This window comes from Simochromis diagramma, unplaced genomic scaffold (genome assembly GCF_900408965.1).
Source record: "Simochromis diagramma unplaced genomic scaffold, fSimDia1.1 OVJJ01000583.1, whole genome shotgun sequence".
Lineage (NCBI taxonomy): Eukaryota > Metazoa > Chordata > Actinopteri > Cichliformes > Cichlidae > Simochromis > Simochromis diagramma.
The window spans coordinates 2,565,020-2,592,672 of NW_024387285.1; the positions used below are offsets into that span (position 1 = coordinate 2,565,020).

Below are 27,653 nucleotides of genomic sequence, written 5' to 3' on the forward strand. Positions count from 1 at the left end.
TGAAATGTGCAGCGTTGAAGACATTCTCACATGCTCAAGGTTTGTGACGTCTCTCTCCTTTTTGGTCTCAGCACTATCTGCTGTTAATTAATGCTAAGATACCCTCATTCTTTGCATTAGGTGGTGATGATGGTGTGGATAGTTTGACTCTGCCTTCAAGGGAAGCCATTTGGAACAATTATAAACACTTTTAATTGGACGACATGCTGTTTAAACTCGCTCCACTCAGCCACAGCCTGACCCCGAAACCATGACCACTCACCCCACATCTTTCCTCCCCCCTATTTTTTTTTTACATCTACCAAGTAGATTATGATTATCTGTTTGTTTGTTTGTGTGTTTGCTGGTTAGCAGGATTATTCAAAAAGTTATGGGCAGCGTGAGTAGTGGGGCTTGGCCCAACTTAGAATAATAATAACTGTGAAGTTTATTTGTAAAGCAAATTGTTTTATTACACACGATATAATGCAATCGGTGAAGAGGAGGAAGAGATCAAAAGAAGATTGAACACCAACGAATCAGTCTCTAAAGATGAATTATAAGATTAATTGGTGTATCAATTTAAAGCAGGACACTGAGACTCAACAGCTTGGTTGTCTTTTCGTTCCAGATCTAGATTCAGGAACTTTTGGAAGTGTTCATAACTTCACATCATAACTTTACAAGTCAAATTAAAATAAGAAAAAAATGCCATGGTGCTGGTTTCCCATCTCAGACTGTTGTTGTTTGTTTCCAGTTTAGTTTCAGTAGTGATAAATTACCCCTGCTATAGCTGTTAATTAGATTTAATCTCAGTCAGTCGGTCCTTCTTCTTCTACTTCTTTCAGCTGCTCCCTTCAGGGGTCGCCACAGTGGGTCATCTGCCACCATCTCACCCTATCCCAGCATCCTCCTCTGTCACACCAGCCCTCCTTCACTACATCCATGAATCTTCAATTCAACATCCATTGTCAAATATATAATAATAATGGATTGGATTTATATAGCGCTTTTCAAGGCACCCAAAGCGCTTTACAACGCCACTATTCATTCACTCTCACATTCACACACTGGTGGAGGCAGCTACAGTTGTAGCCACAGCTGCCCTGGGGCAGACTGACAGAGGCGAGGCTACCATATCGCGCCATCGGCCCCTCTGGCCATCACCAGTAGGCGGTAGGGTAAAGTGTCTTGCCCAAGGACACAACGACCAGGAGAGAGAGCCCGGGGATCGAACCGGCGACCTTCCGGTTACAGATACGCTTCCCAACCCCCTGAGCCATGGTCGCCATATCCACCATCCCTCCTCCCTAACCCCATCTCAGCCTTCCCTCTCTAACTTCGTCTCCAAAGCTGGTGCAGACTCTGCGCTGTTGCTATAGTCAACAGATTGTGGAGCACTGATATAGAGCGATGGTTAAATATTGAAGCATCCTGATGAATAGTTTAAACAGACTCACACGAGCCAATCAGAAAGAAGAATTTTGTAAATATGTTTGAATAACATTTAAAGCATACGAATGATCAACACCATTAATGTTGCTTTTTAAGGGTGTGCGAGTCAGGTAGTTGGTGACATTGTGGACCTTTTGAATCTGAGTAGCCCTCATCACTTTTCCTCACACGGCCTCCCCTCTGAAGTAAAACTCCGTATATAATTTTCCCGCAGTGGAAACGCATCACAGCTTTCGACGTGTGTGCAGCTCTCCAAGGTGATCTCTCAGGAAAGTAGTTTTGCACAAGACTTCCAGTCACCGTCAGAAAAACAATCCCAGCAATTTGTCTGATCGCCGCTGCTGCCCGACACGCTTCACAACTCGAGTTTGATGAGCCTGACTGTAAAAAAAATTAAAAATAAAACTAGCTAGAAAAACTTCATCTCCAACTCGAATTAAAACAGTTCAGAGAAGGCAAATACAAGAAGCTCTTTTTTAAAGGAGAGAGAGAGACGTCTGTGCCAAGGTGTAATATCCTCATCACGAATATTCATAACCATCAGCGCAGTTCCCCGTAGGGTTCAGTGGTGAAAAATGATATTAAAAGAAGTAAGAGGATCTGACTGCTGTTAGACTGAATATGTATATCGAGGTAAACTGTCTTCTTCAAGGCTCCTTTGTGGATTAATGCAGAAGCTGTAGTGATATTTCCTCACTGACCACAGGACCACTGCTGTTCTCCATACAGGGCTCCAAACCACCCATGTGATCGAATCAAATCAGACCTCATTTCTGTACACCCCCTGAGTGATGAGACATTCACCCCAGGCGCACATCACGGCTGCAGGAGTGAGCCAAGAGCAGAAAAACAGAAAATACTGAAATGCCAAAAGCAGATATGAAAGTGAAAACAGGATGAGGGCTTGGGCAGAAAAGCTCGATTTGAAAGGTGACAGTCTGCGACAAAAACAAAGTCAACGGGGAGAATGTGCAAAATCTGACAGCAGCGACCCGACTTCACTTTACTCGCATGAGACAGAAAGTCGGAGTCAGCAATTTCTTCTTCTAAGCGTGTTACGAATTCCTCGGCTGGTGGGGTCACCTGAAACCAGCAGAGGAAACATCGACTGAAAAGCTAAACTGAATGAATATTGCAGTATTTCTGGCTCCTGAGTGGTTTATGGGCATCTTTGTCACCAACAGTCTGATTACTGTTTACAGGAAAACCCAACTTGATTTGAAGCAGACCAAATATGATCATTTTTATCCATTTTATTATTGTTGGGCTTTACTAGAATAGCTTTGCATGAGTCACAATTCAGAATAATCCTTATTTATCTTACACTGGGTCTTGGTGCAGCCCTTCAGCTCATCTTCTCTCTGGACAAAGCTGTTTTATCTCCTCTCTCTCTCATAACAACCTTGTTACCAGCTGCCATTTGTGAGGTGAAATGACCATATTATAAATATCTGCTATGACATCATACGAATCCAAAAAGGAGAACGAAATACAGGAAATCGAGCATTTGGAGCAGTCTGAAACATGAGATTGTAACTTATAAGATTTACACAAATTTAACTAAACTGTTGAAAACAGTAACTATATAATAGAAAATAATGAAAAGCATACTAGGTTCCACTTAAGACGTCTGAAGTGTTACTTTTGTTGACGTTTTCTTGATGATAACGCGTGATCATAAAGGATGAAGGCAACATTATAATTAAACCTTTGTTATTATTAGAACAACACGTCCGTTAGCTGTTACTGAAGGTGTTTTAACAGTCTTTAAATATTTAAAAGTGGGTGAAAAATATAGATATTCTCTTTGAGAAAGGACCGAGCTGACTAATTTAAGAAAACTAGGAACTGTAACTTTTTGGTATGCAGTTAAATCGCAGCTAGAAGGTAATTTTATTATTTTATAGGCCAACTACTGTGATCCACAACATGTTTTTTTCTGTTAAAAATGCTGCAGCGCTATCTTGAACTATCAGTAACTATCATTACATTTACTCTTCATTGCGCTGATGCAGTTCCCAAAGCAGTTAAGACGCATCTTATAGGAAAGACTCACCTGTGCAAAAAAAATCACAAACAACAAAAACCTTTTTGTCACAATATACAAAGTTTGACAGTGACTTCAAGTCTGTGACAAAACAATAAATACCTTTCAGTCAAGACTTAAATGCTAAATGATTTTACACTTTTCTCAAAACTGCACTGACTGACTGCAAAGAAATGTGTCCTGTTGAACTGGAGCACGCACACGGCCCCATCTAAGACTCAGTGGCAGCAGACGTACTGGAATATGTGTGACTAGACTTCCTAACATGCAAGTTACATAGTAGGGACAACAGGTTTCATAAAATATGGGACTTGTTTATGGTGTACGCCGGTTTGGATATTTCTGCTATTTTCAGGCCCTGGTATAATATAAGCATGCCACTGAGTATTGCTAACTCTATCTCATAATCAAAGTATCTGGATTTTCTATTTATTTACTTCTATTCTTAAGCCAGGTTCTCTGTTTTCAATTCAATTCAGTTTTATTTATATAGCGCCAAATCACAACAATAATAGATACACAGAAAAACCCAACAATCATATGACCCCCTATGAGCAAGCACTTTGGCGACAGTGGGAAGGAAAAACTCCCTTTTAACAGGAAGAAACCTCCGGCAGAACCAGGCTCAGGGAGGGGCGGGGCTTTTGTCTGTTTTGTTCTGTTCTGTTGTTTTTGTTTTGTTTAATGCTGTTGTTATTGTAAAAGTTTAAAACTCAATAAATACATGAAGGAAAAAAAACTGCACTTTGAAAGCCACCTCACGTTTCATTTTTGTCTTCAGACATAAATTAAATGTGAAGGATTTATTTGAAACCTTTACACAATATAACTGTTGACAATGAGAAAACAGTGAAACTGTATGCATCAGAAAGCAAAGAGAAATGTATAAACTTAGAACATAGCACCAAGTATAGTCACACACACACACTCGCAGGTGGGACATCATTATAGCCAGTATCCGTTGCTTCCTTTAGATGTATCAGATCACGAGGCTGTCGGTTTTACCCCTTCCTCCTCCAAGCAGAGAAGAATTCCTCAGTTGGGTCGACAAATGATGACTGTGGAGTCACGAACACCGTGTCTGGAGGTGGAAACTTTACCAACTTTATCACATGAAGCGAGGGCATTGTAGAGCGCTGTGCAGGACCCAGCATGTTCAGCAACAGCAGCACCCATTGTTTTCCCTGACATGTTGACCGTGGCTCTGACTGATGATACTCCTGCCACATCTCCTTACATGTGTGTCATCTCACGCAACTCAAATATTGTCTGTTAAATCCAAAAGTCTTCACATTATAAACATCTGCGTGTAGCTTAGAGAAAAGAGAAAACTTCTCACCTTTGTTGGTATTTCCCTGGTGCATTTTAACTAGCCTTGAAGACGAGCTCCTCTACTGGAGTCTGTATTAATGTTATGGATGCAGTCTCACATGAGTTTTATTCTCAACCCTTAAGTTATTGATTTGTGTTTCCACGCTTTTGTTTTTGTTCCTCAACACAAATTTCCCAACATTATTTTGTGTCCCTGAACACAACCTTTCACCTGTCTGCTCTGATGTGTACTGATGTGTCCATGTATACAAAAAACCATATATTTGCCTCGTTAAGAGGTTGAAAGTGTGATGATCGAGCTAATAGTTTTGCCTTTCACACCAAGTTTGAGTTATATACACCTCATTTGTTACCATTGTTTGTTTGTTTTTAATTAAAATAGTAACAGTGACTTAGTTGGGTTTAGAAAATGACAACAGTTTAAGTTAAAATGTAACCTTTGGCACATCTTTTAAAACTTTGTCTTCTTGACTGCCAAGGTGACGCAGCTGACAATTTGTGTCCTCGAACACACAAAAAATATATTGTATTTTCATAACTGTTACTCAAAGTGACGTGAAACTGGGCTGTTTGAGTGGGTTCCTTGCTAACCCTTAAATTTCTTCTGTATCACATTAAACTTTGAAATCCTAAATACAAAAAAGCACAAATGGACAAACAACAGTTTTGTAATGTAAAGATGCAAAGATCGGTATGTTACTGCAACGCATTTTGAATATCTACACCAATTTACGACAGGTTTTGAACTTTCCTTAAGAAAAAAATGTAAATCATCACAAGCGTTCTTCATAAACAAACACAGCTAGTATCAAATGGCTGCTTTTTTGGCATCTGTTAGGTGATTTTCTGGTGGCATGAATAACAGATGCAGCGCTCACACTGCATATTAATGTTTTATATTTGATCTTGTGTCAACATGAACTTTATGAAGCTTGTTGAAGCTTCATAAACACTGCACTGTCAGTCAAGTTTTTCCTGCAGTAGGAGTTTATTGTAATGTTGGCATCGTGTTTCTGTTTTAAAAAGAAACACGCTTCCTTTTCGTTTTCCAGAATATTTAAATCGGTTCATTCAGTGACGACTCATCCGTTTGGGTTTGGTGCTCAGCATAAACATCACATAAAGTTCAGTCTGGGACATGCTGTGCTGCACTTTCCGTCACTGCCACTGTTGAGTGGATAAAGCCTCGCGTTGACTGCAGCGAGTTTTTCTTTACCTACTCGTCTTACTGAGGAGTTCTGTTAGATTGTGAATGCTGATTTATCCAAATTAAACCTCGCTCACACTGCGCCTCGCTGTTTATCCCTTTGAGAGGTTTTTCCTGCTCCTGTGATGTGTGAAGTTCCGAACATAATGAGACGAGCGCCGGCCGCACTGATGTCAGGAGAATAGGCGCTTTTCAGAAGTACTGTGGCCCAGGACACAGAAATAGATTATCTGAGGACTTGCCATTCGTGGCTGTACCACATCTGAATTATTAAGTGGCCCGAGGCTGTGAGGTGCCTACACTGGCTGCTCTTTTCATGATGCTTTTAAAGCTAAACTGCTTCTTGCATTTTGAATTCCTGTGTATATTTTTGAGCCAGAGCAGCAGTTCCCCATTTGTTTTGCTCAATGGGAAATCTATATACAGCAATACGTCCATCGCTGAGATTGGTTTGGATTGCGTAGAGGCATTAAAGTTTCAAGGATACTCTAGAGTTACTCGGTAAGGCGCTACAGGTTACAGTGGTTTAAATCTTAAAATGTAACATCCAGGAGAGGAAATGGCACTTCGTTTTTTTCAGTTCATTTATCCTTACTGCTTGCTAAACAGATTTCTTTAGGTGTGAATACATTTGTTTTTATGTTTGTGGTGCAGGCAGGGAAAAAACAAACTTTTTCTAAAAACGATCTGCATCCTCAGACATCCGTGACTGTAAAGACAAAAACGTGAAAACTTTGAGCACTGGAAGATTTTTCAAGGTTAGTCTTTGCTTTAATTTCCACCTGAGCAACGACGGCAAGAACTAACATAACATACAGGACGAGCCAAACTACAAATGTGCAAGGACCACCTTGTAATATGGTATTTTTAATGATGGATCATGGTTGTATTGTCTTGCTCCATAAGGAGAGTTCCCTACCAGGACTCCTTAAAGTATATTAAAGTCCTTCTAAGTATATTTGATTACTCATTTTGGCATCTGTCTGCAAGAATAAAGCAATCTCATGACGACAGCAGTCTTTGTCCGGCTCTGAAGCGCTGCTGTGAGCTGGAGGGTCACTTTAACCAGAACCTGCAGCAGGTGGAGAGTTGTTGCGTCTGTGTCAGTGCCAAGCACACTGTTATTGTTACTGCTAGCTACTTTCCAAGACAGAGCCTGGGGGAGGTAGCTGATTATTGCAGGCCAACTTTTATTTGCAAGTGGTTTGATTTGATGAGTCTGTGAACAGACGCACAAGTTCATGGTCACACAAACCTTTGTGTGTGTTGCATTGTTTGTATGATGTGTCCTCTAGTTGTATGGAGTCTGTACTGAGGATGTAAAGTAGAAAGAAATTGTGGAAGGAATACATTGTTGTGGTGCACATATATCAAACTTAATGTAATAAATAAACGTATTAAACTTGTGCCAAGTGGCTGTAATAAACTTATAGGACTGCTCAAAGCTCACAGTCTGTGCCTGAAGGCTATGTAAGGATGGAAAACAGTCGTGTTTCTCCCCGAGGCTTTGTCAGTCCAGACATGTCTCTTCATGTACAGGTAAGATGTGAGATCGGGGAAGTCCAGCTTGAGTAATATAAATGGTACAGGTATTGTAGCTCAGTGGAAGCTCAGTGTGGAACTGTGACTGGGGGGCCAGTGCAGTTTGTTGTGGATTATGCTGAATTTCACTGTAGTTGCTTAGCTGGATGACATTGGAGTTTTTTCTTGTTTTTTCTCAGAGCTCTGTGTGACGGAGCCTTGGCTGTGAGATGAATGATGAGACATTTTTCTTTAGAGCATTACTAATATAGAACACGTTACCTTGAAAGGTGATTGATGTGGGTGACTGAAGGAAAAAAGAAGTTTGGTTTATATACTACAAGAAGGTTTCAGTTGACCAAAAGGACTGATCATTTTATCAAAAACTTTATTGTTCCATGTTTCATGCAACAGAGGCCTCTCGCATGGCTCTAAACCTTGGTTCGAGACCCTCTGCTTGACGCTATCCCATGCCTCAGCGCTGCCGCTGGGCCTAAATGAGAGCTCGCCATGCTTTCTCGACTGGAACTAAGCCTTTTTTCCCCACCAGTTCTTTGCAGACATGCAGAGCTATGGAGGACTGCACTGAAGTGGTACAACCTTTGGCAAACACCCAATTGGTGGGCTAATGGGCAAACAAACAAGCTAGCCTCTCCCCTTTGTGGTCAATCCTCCCCCACCCCTGACCTCTCCGACCCTCCGGGCCATCCGGTGCCGGCTGTGTCCGTGTCATCGCTGAAGGTCTGGGAGGTTGTCGGTCTTTTGTTTCTCACTTCATTCAGAGTTTTTAATTCCCAGCTCACCATTCAAGCCAGTGTGCCTCTTATCTGTAAATACCAGCATGCAGCCCCCCCACATGCCTCAGTTTGTCTTTCCTGCTCTGCTTTTCTTTCCGTCTGTGCCCGCAGGCTCTTGGAGCTACAAGTGTTTACACAGAGAAGAGTTAAATTCAACCCCGCTTTTGTCCCTGTTGGCTCTGATGGCCGTGTTCACACATGCAGCAGATCCCAAAACAAGGCTCATTCTTTCACCTTTATCCCTACTTTTCCCTCCTGTATCTGTCCATGAATACTGGTTGGAAGAATGAGAACATCCAAACAGAGAACTGCTTAGAGACTACTTAAGCACTATTGTTTGCAATGCAGAAAGCTTTAAAAAGCTAAGAGTCGAGAGCTAAGCGGGATTTTTTTTTCATTACATTACAGAACATTTTTATTTATTCTGTTTAAAAAGTAAATTATGAGTAATCATTCATTCTGTGAGGTCTTTGTCGAGATGCGCTGTTGGAAAAAATTAGAATCCAACAATGTTTGTTTTCTGAAGGACAAAAAGTGTAAAATCTGTAAAAATAAACCAAAAGCTAATCAAAAATACAAATTAAGCTTTGAAGTCTTGGTGTTGTTTTGTGACGCCTGCTGACCTCACATTCAGGGTTTTTTAAGGACTCAGTATAAAGAAATGGTGATGATGAATGGGCTTTTGGCACCTTGCAGTTTTAAGTGGTTGAAGTGACTGGTGGGCTCTCCATCTTCAGCATCTGCTGCTGAAGTGCCATTAAGCCTGGCAGTGAATCTATAGCAAGCGGTCCAGCCTCTTCTTCGTCCACTCTGTGCTTTCAGGCAGGATCATCATCTGCTGTCAGTGATTCATGGTCAGTCCTGTCTTCCTCCTCCCCTCCTCGTTGGAACTATTTTTCCTAGGAAGTCAATCACTGGTCAACCACATTTTCCCTTGGGCTCGTATGGATTATTGATGAAGCAGGTGGAGCGAAACCAGACAGACTTCAGGTAGAGTGAGGCGTTAAAGAGGTTCAGGAGTCTAATATGAACACTCGGTGTGGAAGCACTTCAGGTTCAGGTTTAGACTGCTAATTGTTGTCCTGATGGATTTATATTTAGCACATCGACAGACTGGTGACCTGCCCAATGTCTGCCCTGCCTCTCGTCCAGGCATGTCAGCTGGGAAAGGCTCCAGCCTCCAGAAGGGGAATGGATAGATGGATGGATTTCTCTGTTTACAGTGTAAATACAGGGATGATGAGTGACATAATAAAGTAATTGAAAACACGAGGATCAAACCACAGGAACCTTTTATAACTCTTGGAGGAAAATTTGCTTTCTTTTTGTGTCAACGCTGTGGGAACTAGGAGCTATCAGAGTTCTTAGAACTGTGTTTTTAGTGTCCTTTCAAACTCTCACTTCAAGAGAAGAGCGTTTGTGACAGAATTACAAGATGTAAATGTATATATATATATATATATATCTGCAGGATATAAGATGTGATTTTGACTGTGTAAAGCAGAAAATTTGTGCTCATATTTCCTACCTTAATGGAGAGAAATTAAATGAACAGGAACAGGATTAGAAGAAAGTAATAGACCACACATTTGCTCAGCTGAAACAACACCAAAGCGTGCAACAAGTCAGCAGTTGTGGGGTAAATTTGGCACGTGCTGACATTTGCAAGGATGACAATTGCGGGCATGAACTACTTGAAGGGGGGACAGGTGGGCCCAAACCATTTAGAAAAATGCCCCCAAGAGCATAACGGCTCAAAAAAGAATGTCTACAAAACTCTATGCACTCGTAGTTTCGTCACCCATCTGTGTCTGACTCATTCACCGTGATTATTCACATGCTCCTGTCCCATAAAATGATCTGGAAAACCTGAAATTCTCACATCAAGCGCTGTGTTTGTAGTGTTAAAGGGCTAAATGTAACATCTGTTTTTAATTGACAGCTGGTGCTACTTTGCAGCCTACTGTGACTCATTTTTGTCGCACTGTGCATGAGAGTGATTTCAAGTCTGAAGTTTGACTATTTTCACGAGTATTAGTATTATTTTTATCTAAACTCGTCCCGCTGCTTGGTAATCAAATCTGTGTTTACCAGTCACACTTGTTTTTCTGATTACTTATTGATAGAATATAAGAGGGACTGCATCAGCTCTTCTTCCTGACATGAATAGATAATCAGATGTCTGTCCTAATCATGCTCACGCCTTTTTGCACATGAAAGGCTTAAATCTCAGAATGGATGACAAGAAAAGCCTTAGCAAAATATTCCTGAGATTTAAAGCCAAGTGGTTTAATTGTGGCCCGGTCTGTCAAGGAGAATTTTATGAGTACAGCATGATTATCTGTGAGTCTGTGCTCATTACCCTGCACTGTTAACCTTTTACTAAAAGGAGCCCGGTGGAATTGCGGCCCTGCAGATAAAGCCGATGATGACAGGTAGAGATGGATGTTTGCCTCGGGCTAACATGTTGGAAGCCAGACCTGGCTCAGCCCGACGATGACTTCATTTCTCTGTCTTACCTGAAAGCTGCTGCTTCACTCAGCAGAAAACAAAGCCTGTTCCCACTGTGTCTGACCCCGCAGGATGTCGGGATCCCTCTACAGATCCCTCTACCAGTGTACAAATCTTGGCTCCTGGCTGCCTGACAGAAAAAAAATGAGGAAATATGAAGATTGGCGAGGAAACGATTTGTCTTTTTCGCTTACTTGAAGCTGCAAATAAAATGTGTTTGTGTGTTTATTCGTGGCTGACAAGTAAAGTTGGCATGGTTTCATCTGGATTTTTGCTGACTTTTTCTTCACATCCTCTTGTTTGATGTTATTGAGTTCAGCAGGTCATACTGGCTGGCTTTAAAACAGCATTATTCATTCAGTCAGACGCTATAAGAGGCAATACCCTGTGTTGCATAGTGAGCAGTAACAGGAGATTTTTGGACCTTTAGAATTCAGGATTTTGCCCCATTAACATTAACTACCTATCTAAGGCAAGATCTTGCAATATTGGTGACTCCTGGTTCTAGGTTCACAGCAACATTTAGTCAGTAAATAGTTATTAAAGAAATCCTAAAGACCATTAGTGTTTTTGAAATGACCCAGACTTTGAACAAATGGTTGTGTTTTTTGGCAAAAGTCAGAGCCCAAGTTCATTTGTGTTTCAGCAACTTTGAATTTTCTTTCATGAAACTAGTTTAAGACAATGTTTCAACAGCTCAAAACAAAAGCAAAACTGGAACCAAAATAAAATGTGTGTTTCCCAACTGGTTGGTGAGCGGTTGTGTCACAGGCGCGTGTGAAGTGGTGAACGAAGGACCCAAATGCAGGCACTGATTTACTGCGGGTGTACTTTATTTACAGGTGGTGACCAAATTAATAAAAGAAGAGATAGTGGGAACCAAGACCTAGAAAACCTAAACTGGGAAAATCTAAGAAACTTAAACCATAACTGGCAAGGAGAAACACAGGATGACACGCAGAGGAACACAGATGGACCAGCAACAAGGAGAAGACAACAAAGGGCTTAAATACACGCTGGAGAATCAGGGATGGGAGACAGCTGGGAGAAATCGGAGCTGACGAGACAAGGGGAAGCAAAACTACACACACTATACACAGGACAGGGACTATCAAAGTAAAACCGGAAATACAACAGGCACGCACAGACTACGCTTAACACGAAGACATCAGATATGGCAACATAGAGGGAACACAGAGACACAGAACAGAAGGAGCTCAAATCTGAACAAGAATTAAACTGAAACATAAGATAGTAATCCAACCACTGAGTCCACAGACTCAGGACCATGACAGGTTGCTGCCTGCTGGTAGGGGAAATTGATTGCACAAGGTTGGTGCAGTGAAAACCTCCATCTGCAGTTGCCCAAAGTTTGCATGGAAGATGACGATTTGTCTGGAAACCAATGTTTGCCTTGTAAAATAAAAGTTGTGCCTTACTTAGTGCTGTGACCAACACATTTGAAGGTAAATGTTCTCCACCAGAGTGTTTGGAGACAGGTCAGCCTCTGGAGACTGTGGCAGTCTTTAGGTTTTTAGTGGAATACCCTCTTTGGGCCTCAACAACACACAGTAACCATCCCAAACCTCTCACATTTTTCCATAGTGAGTTGTGGCTTGCTGGGCTTCCTGAACAAAAGTTTCTTCTACTATTTTATTTAACGGCCTCTTACTCAAACAAACCAGTCAAAATAGTTCAATTTTTAATCAATAGCTGTATAACACCATTAAAGTTATACACAAAATCCTTCTATTATATATTTATGTATACAGCAAAGAGCAAAATACTTTTAGTAGCCTCAGAAAGCCAGTTGTCAGTGACTTTGATCCGTTCATGAGAACAATAATGCTGAAAGAGCCTGCTTTCAGACTCTTTCAGCAACACAAACCTTTAACTCCATTTGAAGTGACGTACCCTCTCAGTATCTGTACTTTAGTGCTACCTTGAGGATGGATTAAACACAGAAGCTTTCAGAATACTCTTTGTTTTCATTTTCTCGTGCCTCTTCGAACCTGTACTGTTTTTCAAACAGACAGAAGGAAACATCTCATATTCGGTGGACAGCTTGTAACCCACTGACCTTTTGCATTTCTGTTTCGATAAAGACACCGGGCGCCTCTCTAGCTCGTCTAACTGACCGTTTACTCTCAGGTCTGTTTGAGTGGTCTTTGCCCTTTAGTTAGAAAAGGATCATGCCTCAACTCGTTTTATTACAAGCCAGTCTTACTGACTGAAGGCTTCTCAACCTTTGCTTTGCCTGTGAAAGGAACTTGGTTGAGAGAATAGGAGACCTTGAATCAGTTTCAGTGCTTCCAAGCTTTAGATGCAGCACAAGAACACTTATGAACCACATACTGTATGACTCCAGCTCGAAGAACTGCTCTATACTCCACATTTGATTTCCTGTCAGAGCAAGTGTTGACACTGTGTTTAACCCCACAGTTATTGTATTCTCCTGCTGTGAGAGAAAGGAGTGAGGTTGCTAAACATTTAGTTTAAGTGGCTTCATTGCCCCAGTGATGTGATGTGGCTCTTCACATTTTTTTGGGCTGTGAACGGTGACAGATTTTTGCAGCTGCAATAAAAAGGGACATTTTTGTTTCTTTATATTCGAAACTGGAAGATGTCTGCGTGCTGTTTCAACATCTTGCTGTGTAAACATGTAGTTGTTTGTGCTTTTTTGAGCACAACGTGTGAAACACTAGGGATGTGTGTGTCACAGGTGCATGTTTGAATACGATAACCACGAAGAGCCTAAAAATGTTTGTCTTGGAACCAAAATGTGGGAGGATTTTTGGTAACCTGCTGTGCCACAGAGGGACAGAGTAAACTGTTTCCTCTGAGTCAAATAATGTAATCACAATTAAACCATATGTGTTTGACGCTACACTGTTATGCTTATGTAAGAGCGTGAAACCACTTTTAAATTGTGCCTTTATTCACCACTGTTTCCTCTGTGACGCCATCGGCTGAGTCAGCTGTCCTACTTGTTGACACCCGCTGGGCATCTGGCAACTCTGTCTCCGGTGGGTTGTCAGGGATCTACTGAGGTTTCTACCCCTGTGATACTGCTGTTCAGTGGGGTGTCTGTCATTTAGTGCAAACAAAGTCCTATCCGGTTTAAATAAAGGTTTGGTGATTGAATGCATCAAGAAGGTCTCAAACTACAAGCTGAAATATTTATTACTCCACAGAGGCCCAATGGAGAAGTGCTTTTCCTTTATTGGGAAAGATCAGAAAAGCTGTTCATACTCTTTTTAGTTCAACAGCAACAGAAAACTGCTTGGGACCGTCAGATCTCAGACATCAGTCATGCACATTTGTCGAAGTATTAATTTGCTGCTCTGTTCTGATGGGACCATTCTTTGGTTTGTTTATGGGTGACCCATTATGCTAATTTCGAACTCCAGTGAAACATTTTTATTCAGCTTTGCAGGATTCACACTTCTGAAAGAAGCTATTTTAGCTCCTGTTACTTTAAGGCCACTCGGCCTTCCAGAGAACTCTCTTCTGACTGGCTGCCCCTCAGGAGCAGAAGGTTTGAGGAGTACATGGGTGGGGCTTCTGTGTGCATATTTAAAAGTGCCTGAGATGACCAAATTTGGGAAATCTCCCCCATGTTACATCATACAGAGCAAAGGGTAGAAAAAATGGTCTCAAAGCATTAAGACAAGACTGACCCTGAGCTTTTGAGTCACAGGGTTGTAGGTGGGAAATAAAGCAGTGCAAATACTTAGAAGAGTAGAATTTTCAGGTATCAGTACTTTATTTGAGTAGTTATTTTTCTGGCAACAAAAAGTGTAGTGAGTTGGCGCTTTACTTTCCACTTAAGGAATTTAAGGGGAATTATTATTTTAAGTTACCTTGGGCCTTCAAACATTAAATCAATTTGAACCTAAACATTAACACATGACAAGCAATCCTACTCATGTACTGATCACCAGCGGATGTGGCATAAAGAGAGATAAAAGAGGCAAAACCGTGTGCCACACTCAGGGGTTAATGTGGGCCGGTGTTCTGGGAATCTACCTCACAAACCATCCCACCCGTTGTTTCTGCTCACACGCTGCGCATGCGTGTAACACAGACCCCAGATATACATCATGTTTTTAACCCATTGTGAAGATTTCTTATGGTTATGGTTAGTGTTAGGGCTATGGTTAGGGTTTGTATTAGTCACAAGCAGTGTTGGTCAAGTTACTTGAAAAAAGTAATCAGTAACTAATTACTGATTACTTCCCCCAAAAAGTAATCCTGTTACTTTACTGATTACTTATTTTCAAAAGTAATTAATTACTTCGTTACTTTTTAAAAACACGATTTACAACCTGAATAGGTGATAAAGCGATAGATCTTTCAGCCCAATTCTACTTTTTCTACATAATCCATCATACAAAATGTAATCAAATGGAAAGGTCCCTTTTTAAAACTTGTTTTATTCGTTTTAATCTTTTAACTTTATGCATCAAGCAAAAATTTAATTATATGCAACATTCTCTGACTGGAAGAAATTTGTTTAATATTTAAACCTATTTTCTGCACATTCCAGCACATAATTTTTTTTGTGTGTGTTTACACTCACTCTTTCAAATAGATGCAAGTAAAACACAGCAGAAAATAAATAAAATCAAAGACTAGCGGTCCTTTTGCTCTATTTTCACCTGTAAAGCAGGAGTAGGGTAGGCGGAGGTTTACCCTGGTGCAGGTGTGCCGCGGCGGTCAGTGGAAGGATCCGCGAGTTTCTCTGTGAATTTCCCATTACGTCTTGGCGCGCTTGCTTGGAAGTTAGGGGTTTTTTTTTTTCGCTGTAAAAAGAAGTTTTCTTTTGTCACTTTTTATGGAATCAAACTGGTGGTGCCAAAGGGGACTGGTGGGACTGGTGGTGAAGTAACGCGTTACTTCCCATCTCTGGTCACAAGTCACTGTCAAATTATAATATGGGTAAGACGGTTTCTCTGAGCACCGGCCCAACAACCAGGAGTTCTAACGTCCATTAGCATTTAGCATTTAGCTAGCTCCACAAAAAAGGAGCAAGAGGAGCACAAAGGGAATAACGTTTTAAATGGCAGGTAATTTCAAATACTACGTTTCTATCAGCTCAACAAACATCCGCACACACAAACTCTTTGTGTGCAGTTTGTCGGACAGTGTGTTGCTAGCTAAAGGTCCAGTTGCTGTTTTTCACAGGGAGAGAAAAGACAGAGCTAAGTTCACTCCGAGATGTAGAAAGATAAGAAAGACGGGACAGGAGAGGAGAGGTTATGTTTAAAGGTAAGTACTGCTCATTGATATTTGATAAATTGGAAATTTAAAGCTTACATGTAAGCCCTCGTGTTTTTAAATTAGATATTGGGTCTGTACATGTGACGATGTGGTTTTTCATATTGTGAAACCTGCTGTAAATCAAACTGAGGTTGACTAACTGTTGTTAAAGATTTCATGAAAATACTCTGCAGGTTAGTGCAGGATAAACACATTAGTTTGCTGTACAGTGATGGATTGTGATGAATAGGCAGCACTCTGTTAGTGTAGAGGATGGAACTCAGGCAGGACAACTCATAAAACGTCTACAATGTAGGCAACAGAAAACAGAGGGGCTCAAGCTGCCAAGGAAATATTCCCCACACCTTTACATCACCTCCAGCCTTTTACCGTTGATACAAAGCAGAATGGAAACGTATTTACATGTCATTTACACTGAATTCTGACCCAACCAGACGAATGTCACAGCAGATATAAACTTGTCAGACCAAACAATGTTTTTGCAATCTTCTATTATCCACTTTTGGTGAGGCTGTGTGAATTGTGGTTTTCTGCTACTGTATCCCATCTGCTTCCATTTGTTTCATGTGTTTTGTGTTCAGAGATGTTCTTCAGCATGCCTGGTCATAATAAGTCGTTATTTGAGTTGCTGTTGTTCTCGTTGTTCTTATCTGCTGGAAGCAGTGAGGCCAATCTCATCTGACCTTTGCCACTAACAAGGCATTTTCACCCAGAGAACTTCCACCCACTATTTTCTCTTTTTTTGACCAATCTCTGTAAAACATTTTCTGGTTGTTGGTTGTTGAAAAGTTCAAGTAATCCAATCAGCAATGCATGAAAAACTCAGACCAGGCCAACTAGCTACAACAAAAATGCCCCAGTCACTTAAATCACCATCTGAGGCTTGATATGAAATACAAACCATGTCTACATGCCTAAATTCATTGAGTTGCTGCCATATGATTGACTAGTTAAATATTTGCGTTATTACTGAAAAAAATCTGCTATATTTTATTGTTATTGTCGTATATAATCTAAACCTCTTTTTAAATCCTCTTCACCATATCTCTGTAATATGCCTCATTTAGTCGGGTTATTATAATTTATGTTAAATCAACTTTTTTTTGTTATATCGGAAGATTCCAGGGATGCTGCTGTTATCAAAGATTGTTTATGGAAAAGTGCTTGACTTATTGTCCAATTTCACACAAAAAAATAGCAGGTAATGGTTCATGAATGCTCTTTTTATTTAAATAAATGTCAGGCCTAATGAAGGATGAAACGAAATATTTTCTCAGACTTTTCCCTGGAGACTTTAAAAGTGCTCGAAGGTCTCCTGACTCCCTGATGCTCACTTTGGAAACCACTTTGTCGCTGCTTCATGCTGAGATGAATGTGATGGCGAACAGACTGTGAAAATGACTCTTTCTGATGTCTGGTGGTTTTTCCTTGTTAATAATAACAAAAGCATGACTTTTCCAAAGTGCTGATAAAGTGCTGGAGTTTAAAGCAGCGTGGTTACATTAGAGAGAACACGCACAGTTTTAAACAACCTCTGCGAGAGTGACAGATGACTTCACATGTTGTCAGGATTCGATGGCTACCGCTTCAAAATTTCCATACATGCATGTGAAACATGTTTTTCCTTGTTAATTGGCATCCTCGAAGTTTTACTGGCTCTCCCTCTGTTGCATCATAAAGTAAGGAAGCCCTTTAACAATAGTTTAGCTTTCTAAAAAGCTGTCAGTAAAATGCCCACGCTTTACATGACCGGTGATGCAGATTTTATGGTGCGTTATGCATGGAAAAGCTGCTGTGAACTTGAAAGAGGAATGCTAGAGTATGAGTGAAAAAATAGGAGTAGGCACTATTCTTGTCTCCACAGGGTTAAAATGCCACCAATAAGCCTGGAGGGACAATAATAGCAGGCAATTACTGCTAGCCAGCGCCCCATGCCTCCCACGTCTGAGCACAGCAACATGGACATCCTTTATCTTGTCCACTGGAAATAGCTTGGTGCTTGCCGTGTCTCCTGCTCAATGTTAGGCCCCAGCAGACCCTTGAGTCTCAGCCAACGACAGCTTTGGAAAGTAAACACAGTCTTGCAGCTCCCTTCCCGCCACCTCATACCTACCCTCCCTGGCACAGAGGGCGAGCAGTCATTAATCTAGAACGTAAACAGAGCTACAACAATGCTAAACAATCCCCTGTCCTCCTCCTCGTCTACACCTCTTATCCCTTCCCTTTTCACCCGTCCACCCACCCGTCTCTTCTGGATTTTCCCAAGGCAAGCTGTTGAAGGCAGAACATAAATTGTTTAGAACTTTATTTCTGCTCTAACAGCAAGAGACTAATAGCACGTACTAAGATTGAAATATCTTTAATGACATTTTGATAATAAATAAAATTAACACATTAAGCCATTAAACATGGAGGAGGATGAGACAACAATCTGAGGGAGAATACACAGACTGCTGCCAGCCTGATTTTTGGATAGAAGTCAGTCAAAAAAAAGAAAAGAAACAAAAACAGATCATTGCTTCAGTGGTGTAATAAGAATAGAAGTAAAAGATCTGCATCTGCTTTGGCCATAATGCAAACAGCAGGTTCTAAAAGTGGGTGAGCACAACAAGCGGAAATGTCATCAAAGTGCAATGCTGGCAGTGGTGGTGCCATTTTTTTTTCATGCATCAGCTGGCTATAATGTCCTGAATGAGAACGTTTAGTATGAACAACCATATTTTTGGCCACATGCTTCCAGCTCTTTGCAATGTCATCCCCTAAATAAAGTTGAAGAGTTACTGTTTAGAACCAATAGAGGGGATCCTGCACACTTGGCAGAGCTGACTGAGCATAGCGGGAGCTCTGGAGCAGTGTAACACTGCCCAATGTGATGCCTTTGAAGAAGAAAGGAAACTTAAACCTGTTTTTTTTGTTGCTTTTATGGGCCGAGTGGCACCAATTCTTGATCGTACCTTTGGCAACCCAAAGATATAAACAGAAGGGGTTTTGTGTGCTGTGTCCTTTGTGGAGATCTGAAATTGATATTTCTCCTATAAGTAAATGAGTTAAGAACACATCTTCTCGCACTCATGAGTCATACATTCCCACACTAACCCTTTTAACCTGAAAAATGCATCCTGTGGTCTGCTAGCATGTAGACGCATGCAGTATGAATTAGACATGGACATGTTGTGCAAAACCATACTGGGGTGGCTGCAGAGGCTTGAAGCAGTGCTCCTCCCACTACTTGAGTTTCTTCTTGGCCATAATTTGATAGTTTGTTGAAAGAAAATGGGCCGGGACCAGCCACTCATCATCAAGTTTTATTTCTCACCCATCAGCCCCCTCCTTCTCAACGACCAGCTCTCTGTTGCGAGGAATGTCCTTGTTCTTTGTGCCGTCTGTCTTTTGGCTCAGGTCTGTGTTGGCAGATGTCCAGGGCTGCCGAGCTTCTCTGTTAGTTCAGACAATGCAGAAAAAATGATAGATGATAGGCAGCAGGCAGCGTACTGATACAAATCATCATCTTCATCAACAGGCGCTCTGAGCCTGTTTTGTCATGTCAGAAAATCGATTTACTTTTTCCTATTTTATTTATTTATTTATTTATTACAGCTTTGGTGGGGTATTAAAACATATTTTATTCAAAGAGGAGCACAAGCTTTATCTCAGCAGTGACAGAAAGTGGTTATTTTGCCCTGAATTATTTCACTCAGGCAGAGCTTTTGCAAATGAGTCGGGTGTTTCTCAGAACAAGGGCAACAAACCAGATCAATTCTGTTGCCGCCACATCTTTGGCTTCCTGCAATGGTCCAGACAGATCGGCAGAATTACAATTTATTTACAAGTGTCAAAAGACCCTTAAAAATATTGGCAAAACAGAGACTGCAGTGGAGAATTTGTCATGATATAGAGTTGTGTCAGGTGCTGTGTGATGCTAATACTTATACTTGATGCTGCAAACACATTTCAGTGTTTTTTACACATCCAGCAGATATAAAGCAGCATTACCCCTCACTCATAATCCTGTTTGTGGTGCCAAAAACTGTAGTACCTCTAATGACCACTTGGGGCTCCAGGCATGAGTCAACCCCTGCAGACTCCCATATTAAAATGTCCAACAAGAGAGGAAATAAATGTGTTTACAGCCTGGTATAAAATGTTATAGTCTCTATAGCTAATTTGTGACAACTGCACACTAAATGAACTTTTACATAACCCACCTATATAAATTGTATTAGCGTTTAAAGATGTGCATCACTAACGTCTCAGTCACATAGACTTGGAAGCTGATTGGTGATCGCCTGGAAAGTACTAATTGATGATGAATATTCCCTGACTGGTTTGTGAGTGGTTGCAGGATTGCTTTGGTTGCCAGCAGATTGCTGCAGTCGCCCATAGTTTGCCTGGCTGCCTATTTTTCTGCAGACACTTGCCAGCTATGTTTTAAGTGGTTCTGAAAGTGTGAAAAGTGCAATGCAAAAGTGTTATGCCTTATTGATGTAACTAACATGATTCAAAAGGCATAACTTCTAATTTGAAGGCGCTTGGTGGTTGCTTAGCTAGTGTTGCAGTGAAGTTGGTGTCTTCCATGGAAGCTACAGGAATTCATAACAATCTTCAAATGACTAAACCACTCACAAGGAAGTTGTTGGCAATGCACCCCCTTTGTTACTGATTTCACTTAGCAACCTCCAACAGCCTCCAGCAATCACTTGCCAAGTGGTTGGGGAATACACATTTTTCCACAGAGATTTGAGGTTTCTAGGGGGTCATCAAACAGGGTTGTGTGACTGATGCCTTATGGCGTGGCCAAAACATTCTAAAGAGGAGATACTGCACTAAGAATTCATGAACTCAAATCTGTGTTTGTGTAACTGTGTCAATACTTCAAAATCACAGTCCACTTCAGCAGGATACATCTGTTTCTTTCAGTCTGTGGTAGCTGCCTGATAACAGAAAGCCCAGATTTACTCTCTCTGCACTGAACTTTAGATGTTTTTGGTCTCGAGACAGAAAGAGCTGACTCCACTGTGTTCACCAGCTCATCAAACTGTGTTTGGCTGTTTCTTGGTACTGAACAACTAGTGGACGGTGTCAGAAAATTAGAGCTTTGGGAATGAACCAAAAGTTTTAGACGAGGCAGCTTAACAATGAGTTGAAACTCTACAAAACGGGAATGCTAATTTACCTCCTTCACTCCAACTCTAATCATGAAAGTTTAAAAAGCCAGTCATCTGGTCTCTAAACAGCATAGGTCATGTACTAAGAGGCAATTAAGCCTGCACCTTCAGATATTTCTTAGCAGGAAAGCTGCTCAGCAAACAGCTACTTTGGCTCTCAGTGCTGCAATTAGTGTTCAGAGTGCTGCAGCAAAGCAGCACTGACATAATGTCAGGTGTTGAAGCTGCAGCGCAACATCTGGACCTGTGAGCCGCTGAAGCTACTCCACTGTAATTTGTAAAGGAATGGCAGTAAAAAAAACACAAGCCCGGAATAATGAGGAAAGGTTGGGCTTCTTGTTATCTGTCATTAGTTGACTGAGCCATTCATCTCTCTGGCATGCAAGGGTGAGGAATACAGGTCGGCAGTACCCCAGAGAGCTCAGGAGATGACTTCTGTAACAGTGGTTGGAAAGAGCTACTTCTGTTGAAGGAAGTAGGAGCATATTTAGAGGTGCAGGGGGAAATGGTGGTGTTCCAAGGGCAAGTAGGCCACAGAGACTTGAAACAGTGAGTTTGATGTGTGGTTAGAAGAGCAGCAGTCAGTGTTTGAGAGATATTGATCCAGCTGATAATTGTCTGTGTGAAAGGGCTTTTACAGGCTGCTTCAGGTATTAATGAAGAGCCTGCAGAGTAGCACCGGTGTCCTCGTGTTGACTTTGGTTGCTGCCTATGAATAGGAGAAATAAGAGCTTCTCACGGAGATCATTATATCTAAAGCAGTGGATGAAAAAAGCCACTTACATGGCTTCGTTTCTGTCAGCAACAGCCTATTCTGAGCCTTCACTTGAATACATCAGTCTTCACTCCACAGCGCTGCAGAGAGACGTTTGAAACGTTGAAGTAATTTTGTAGAGCTGCTGAAGAGCTTGTTAGTTCTGAGGTGATGTTTTACATGATTTTAAAGGCTGGGCATGAATTCAGTCTAGTTTTGAAGAGTGTACATTTTGCCTCTGACCTTTTTTTATTATTATTATTTTTAGTTGAGTTAACTTTCACAGTACACATAGGAAACTACTAGAAGTGCAGATTACAAATTTAGACCATTTTGCTGAAAAACAGAAACTGGGAAAACATGGACTCATTATGGATCCTACTTATCCCAAACAATAGTTGAACATGCTGGATGCATTTCCAAAGTTGATCAAATTAAATCAAATTAAATGGGATATTTTATCAGATTAAAGAAAAAAAAATACAACAACCCCCCCAAGCACATCTGTTTTAAAAGCTACCCCCCAGTGGGCTCAGTGGGCAGTAATTGTTTGTGGTTGCTTCATTATTGCTGAATGCAAATAAGAGGAGTGTTCTCACTCTTAACAAGGTTAGAGGGGGGGTGATCAAGTCTGTTCTTCGGCATATTCATTTTCTCTTTGGTTTCAATTTTCACTTGTGGTTTGATCAGGCTTTTGGACACATCTGCATATTCTGCAAGTCTTAGAAAATTGAAGTGTTTTGCTTAAAATCAAGCACAAAGTGACAAAAGCTGCAGTTCCTCTAGTGACCACTGGAGGCTGGCTCTAAAACCAAGCCAGTCCCCATAGACCTCATAACACCGTGTTAGAATGTTTAACTTTACAGCAGAAATAATTGTGTTTACATCCTGGTACAAAGACCACTTGGAGAGATCGGTGGATGCTGACAGGCTTCTTGTTACCTTTATAAGTTGAGTCACTGAACTTATTCGTGACAGAGGCACCAACCTTAGTGAATTCACCAAGCGAACAAATGAGTGTGTGTGAGGTTTTTCCATGTCGAACCACATTTAGGAGCAATAACTTGAAATAATCATTTTCAGTGTGACTTTATCAGAGTTGTAGGCTTTCATTTGTTCACAGCTGTCTTAAGAATCCAACATATAATTTCAGTGAGGTTGGGCGTGTGGACTTTGCAACACCTGGATTTTATTTTTATTTTTTTTTTAGCCATTTTGTTGCTTTGCTTGGGATCATTGTCCTGTTGTATGACTCCAGGTTGGCCAAAGCTTTAGCCTTGGCCTCATGTTTGTCTCTAGAATCCTTTTCTATACAGAGCAGCTCATGGTTGACTCAGTGGCTGCAAAGAAAAAATCATAACTCATTACCCCTCCACCATCATGCAAACAGTTGGGTATGAATTATTTGTGTTGATATACTTCACCATTGTATGGAGCTACTCAGTTCAATTTTATTTATACAGTCGCCTCAAGGCGCTTTACTCCCTCGTGAATATGGGAGTCGCTCAAAGTAGCCTCACTATTCTCCCTGCAAATCTTTTAACCCTCTCGGGCTCAAATTAAACTTTTTGTTGCTAATGCACAACCAAGTCCTGCAGTGGTACTCCTGAGTAACAAAAACTCATAAAATATGTATGTGGGGTAATCAGGTTGTTAGTTTTTAACTGTTGCAAATCTGCAACGCCTGCCTCGAGAAGGTTAATGTAAAGTTATGTTGTGAGAAACTGAGTTTCACACCCTGCTGCCTCTCCAGTGAGCCTCTCCTCCCACGGATGGAGTCCAACTCCATTGCTCCGGACTGCAGCTGAGTCCTTATTTCTGCAGCCTGAAGAACAGAACAGGGATTGCTGTGGCCTCACTGGAGAGGCAACTTCATGACACTGAGGTTCAACTTTCTTTTTAACATAAAATACTGTGGAAAACATAAGTTAATCGAAAAAAGGGTCAGAATGTTTGCCACATATACTTACCAAGGCTTCATCTACTGGTGGATGTTGATTTGTTCACATCACCTGATTGCTGGAGCTCTGTCTAGGCTTAGAGTTGAGTTTTGTGTAAACCACAATCTAAATGTTAAAATGTAAAAAATATGAGACTTTGGGAGAATCGTATATTCCAAAACTTATCCCACATTTGCAAATTGCACATATAGAACTGCTCTTCTGGTTGGAAACAAGGTTCTGGTCAGTTTCTTCCTTGTACGAATCAGCCTCATATTTGTTTATCATATCTTGATCAACCTGAGATTAAAACTCCTCTCGACTGTCTGTCACATTTGTACTGCCGGCTCTGCGGTCTTGCTGTCCTCCCTGAGACCCTGAGAAACGTGGCACAGTCACCTGTCAGTAGCCCTTGGCGTGCAGATGATTTGTGCCGACACGCTCGGTTGCTTCCTCCCACCTGTCCTGCTCTTTGGTCCCACAGAGAGGTCATCGCCGCTGCTATTTCAGCCACCCCTCCTGCTGGTAGAGAAAATGTAAAATGTGGTGAAAGCACTGCAACAAACAGCAAATGAATATCCAGCACTGCAGCCTCTCTTTCTGCCAGCAGGAAATGATGTGTGTGGCTGACTTTCAGATTCATGACTGCCTCTGGCATGATTTTTTTTCTGTATTTCCATCCGCATGTTGGATTTCTGATTTTGCATCATGCATCCGAGTACTGCAGTACAGAAGATAAAACTAAATATTTGATTTAAAAACCTGGATTATGTGTTGATATTGGCCTTAAAGCCCAAAAGAAAATATGTAATTTCACTAATGACTGATGCAACAAATGATTTATTTTTTTTTTTTTTTTTACAGACGCTCAGTATATGTGAGAGAATGGCTGATATTTTGTTGCCTGATTTACAAAATAAGATGAGCATTTAAAATTCCATTCAGGTATTAAAATGCTCACAGAGAAGATTATATTTTCTTGTCTCCAGTTTTTGGGATTCGCAGTTTTGGAATTTCAGGATGAAGCAGAAGAATGAGGAATAAATGAAACTAAAGACAGAGAGCAGATTAAAAGAGAAAAACTGCAATCTTGTATCAAAGCCTTCATTTAAATAGCTTCTTACTCCAATCCAGTGTATCCTTTTCTGGCTTTGTACTTAAGCCTTCAGTTGTCAGCTCGCTGTTTGTACTAAATGCCTCGTGACACACGGATCACCTGAAATTTCTGCAACTGTTCATTTGGCTTTGGCTTTTTAAAAGCTCTGACTCGACTTATGTCATGTTTTGAGGGAAGATTATTTGATCGCTCTCCACCGTGTGCGTGCTTACCTTGTCGAGTCCTCATAAGGAGCGCAGAGTTCAGAGATTAGGCTCGATACACAATGCGGTGTAAATAATGTGCATTTACATAAATGATTATGTAAATGCAAATCTGTATTTGATGTGTTGTCATCCCAAAATGTGAATCTGAATAGAAACTGCTGCCACCAAGAGACAAGATAAACGTGAAAATTGTCTCTAAATTATAGAATCGTTACTCAGGCTGTGCGAATGTCACGTCCCTCCATAAAGGAACACCTGCCTGTGTGCTGTTTGTGCACTGAGTTCAGAGGAGGTCAGGTCCCCTCTTCCTCCTCCTCCTCCCTTCCTCTTTCTGTTGCATGTCATGCACAGATGAACCTGAGGGGAAGGTTGAGGTCAGGAGTTCCTTTCAGGCCTGGCTGAAGTATTGAGCTTTTTGGCATCAATAAATCATTACCTCGTCAGATTTGGGATGTTAGTGTAATTACAGTAAACCGATCAGGCATAACTAAACAGACGTTTGGCCTCAAGAGGCCAACATTCTGCATCTAATGTTATTAAACCTCAGGTTCAGCTCAGATTATCATTTAAAGCAGGAAGAGCGCTACTTGTGAATCAGCAAATGGAGCTGTGTTTGCAGCTTTCATTCGATGTCAGATCATAAAGGACCAATAAAAACTTAAGATGTTTTTCCGCTTCAGGAAAAGCAAAGAGGTGATGTCAGCAAAGAGGTTAATGGAAGTCTGCTAATGATTTCCTACAGAAGTTGTGTTGAAGTTGGTATTTATAAGTGTTGCTTTCTTTCCTAAGATTGTCTCAGTATGAGCAGAACTTTGAAGGTTAAATACATTTAAAATTTATTTATTTGGCTACACCAGCTCAGCTCACCATGCGTCACCAGTGCACAGTAGAAACAGGACTTTGATGGAGCACACTAGAAACTCCTCTCAAGTCCACAACTGGAAAAGATGATTGAACAAATTTATATCAGATATTTTGTCGCACAGTGATATAGGTCTGTAGGTTTGTTGCAATATGAAAACAAACACATCTGCAAAAAAATGCAACCAGTGCATGAAGCTGAAGCAAACATGCATCTGCAGTCTGTGGACTCAGAAAACAGGAGGTGTGGAGGACACAAGCAATGGTTTGTTGTCAGTTTTGAGATCTGTCTGTCTCAGCTGTCACACAGCTGTCAGTGCTTCCTGTCTGAGCAAACCGTCTTCCTGTCAATCTGTAAACCCGTTGGCTGTCAGCTTCTGCAGAAACAGTCCAAAGGTCAAAGAAAACAGAATTAAAAATTCACTTCTTGCTCGAAGCATGAAAACAGCTCGGGATTAAACTTTGTTGTACTCTGAAAAAGACTCTATTTGGGGCCCCACCTGCTGTGGATATTTACACATTATATCGACCCTAAGTATACAGTACGCTGGTTCGATCCCTTTAGGGTTGCATCAGGAAGGGCGTTCGGCATAAACACTGCCAGATGAAATCTGTGGATCTACCTGCTGTGGCTGCTCCCTGTGAATAAGTTGAAAGGAGGTTCTTCGTTTTCTTTTATAAGTATATTGTGGTCATGATTATATTTGCATAAATTAAAAGTCGATTACATCACCACTTTAAAAACGCCCCGGCCGCCTCCTTAAACTGTAACTGTGATGGCGATGTGGAAAAGTAAATTCCTATAAAGAACATGAGAAAAGGCACTGATATCATCCTCCTTCGTCCCTGAACTTCACCACATCCTGCCATATAAAAACATATCCTCTCGACTCTTTGATTTTTTTCTTTTTTCATCTTTTCAAATTCAAGGCCGTTCTGCTCATCTAAAGGCTCAATTTATTCCTCAGCTGAAGTTGAAAGAGTCTTTACACCCTCAGAGCTCTTTTTCCCAATGCGAATGCTTCCCCCCCCCCTTTTTATGAGGAGGAGGTTTTTGTGAAAGAAAGACAAATCTCAGCTCGTCAGCTTGGTTATGGCGACACCCGCCTGGGGTCGAGAGCTGGGATTTTCTCCGTGAGCCAGATCTCTGTCTCCTACGCATACATGCTTGCAGAGCTGTGAGGTTTTAAGAAGTGATGTACAGCATGGAGACGCTTGTTCGGGAGAGTGTTGAGTTGATGAATCTGGTTTTGTCAGACAAGTTTAAGGAATGTTTATTTATTTATTTATTTATTATTTTTTGGAAAGTGAGAGAGCACAAAACAAATTGCCATGTACTCCAGGACCCAAGAAAAATGAGTGGTCATCAGAAGGTGACATGTGGCAGGAGGGTGAGTGATTTATCCAGAACTCGGGAGCTGGAATCCAAAGATAAATTTCCTTTTGAGGCACTGGGCTGGGACAGAAGAAGAAAGAGT

The 27,653-nt window shown here is 41.1% G+C and overlaps 1 protein-coding gene across 3 annotated transcripts in view; it reads left to right on the forward strand.

Moving 5' to 3' along the window:
* Positions 1-27,653, forward strand: part of LOC120716109 (extracellular matrix organizing protein FRAS1-like) — a 104,630-nt gene that overhangs the window by 52,225 nt on the left and 24,752 nt on the right. The window contains exons 1-2 of one of the 3 annotated variants that reach the window (XR_005691812.1): positions 15,526-15,918; positions 16,037-16,120. The exons of the other annotated variants lie outside the window; for them this stretch is intronic. The gene's annotated coding sequence lies outside the window, so the exon portion shown is untranslated. Of the gene's footprint in view, positions 1-15,525; positions 15,919-16,036; positions 16,121-27,653 lie in introns of those variants that run through there. 3 annotated transcript variants of the gene reach the window in all.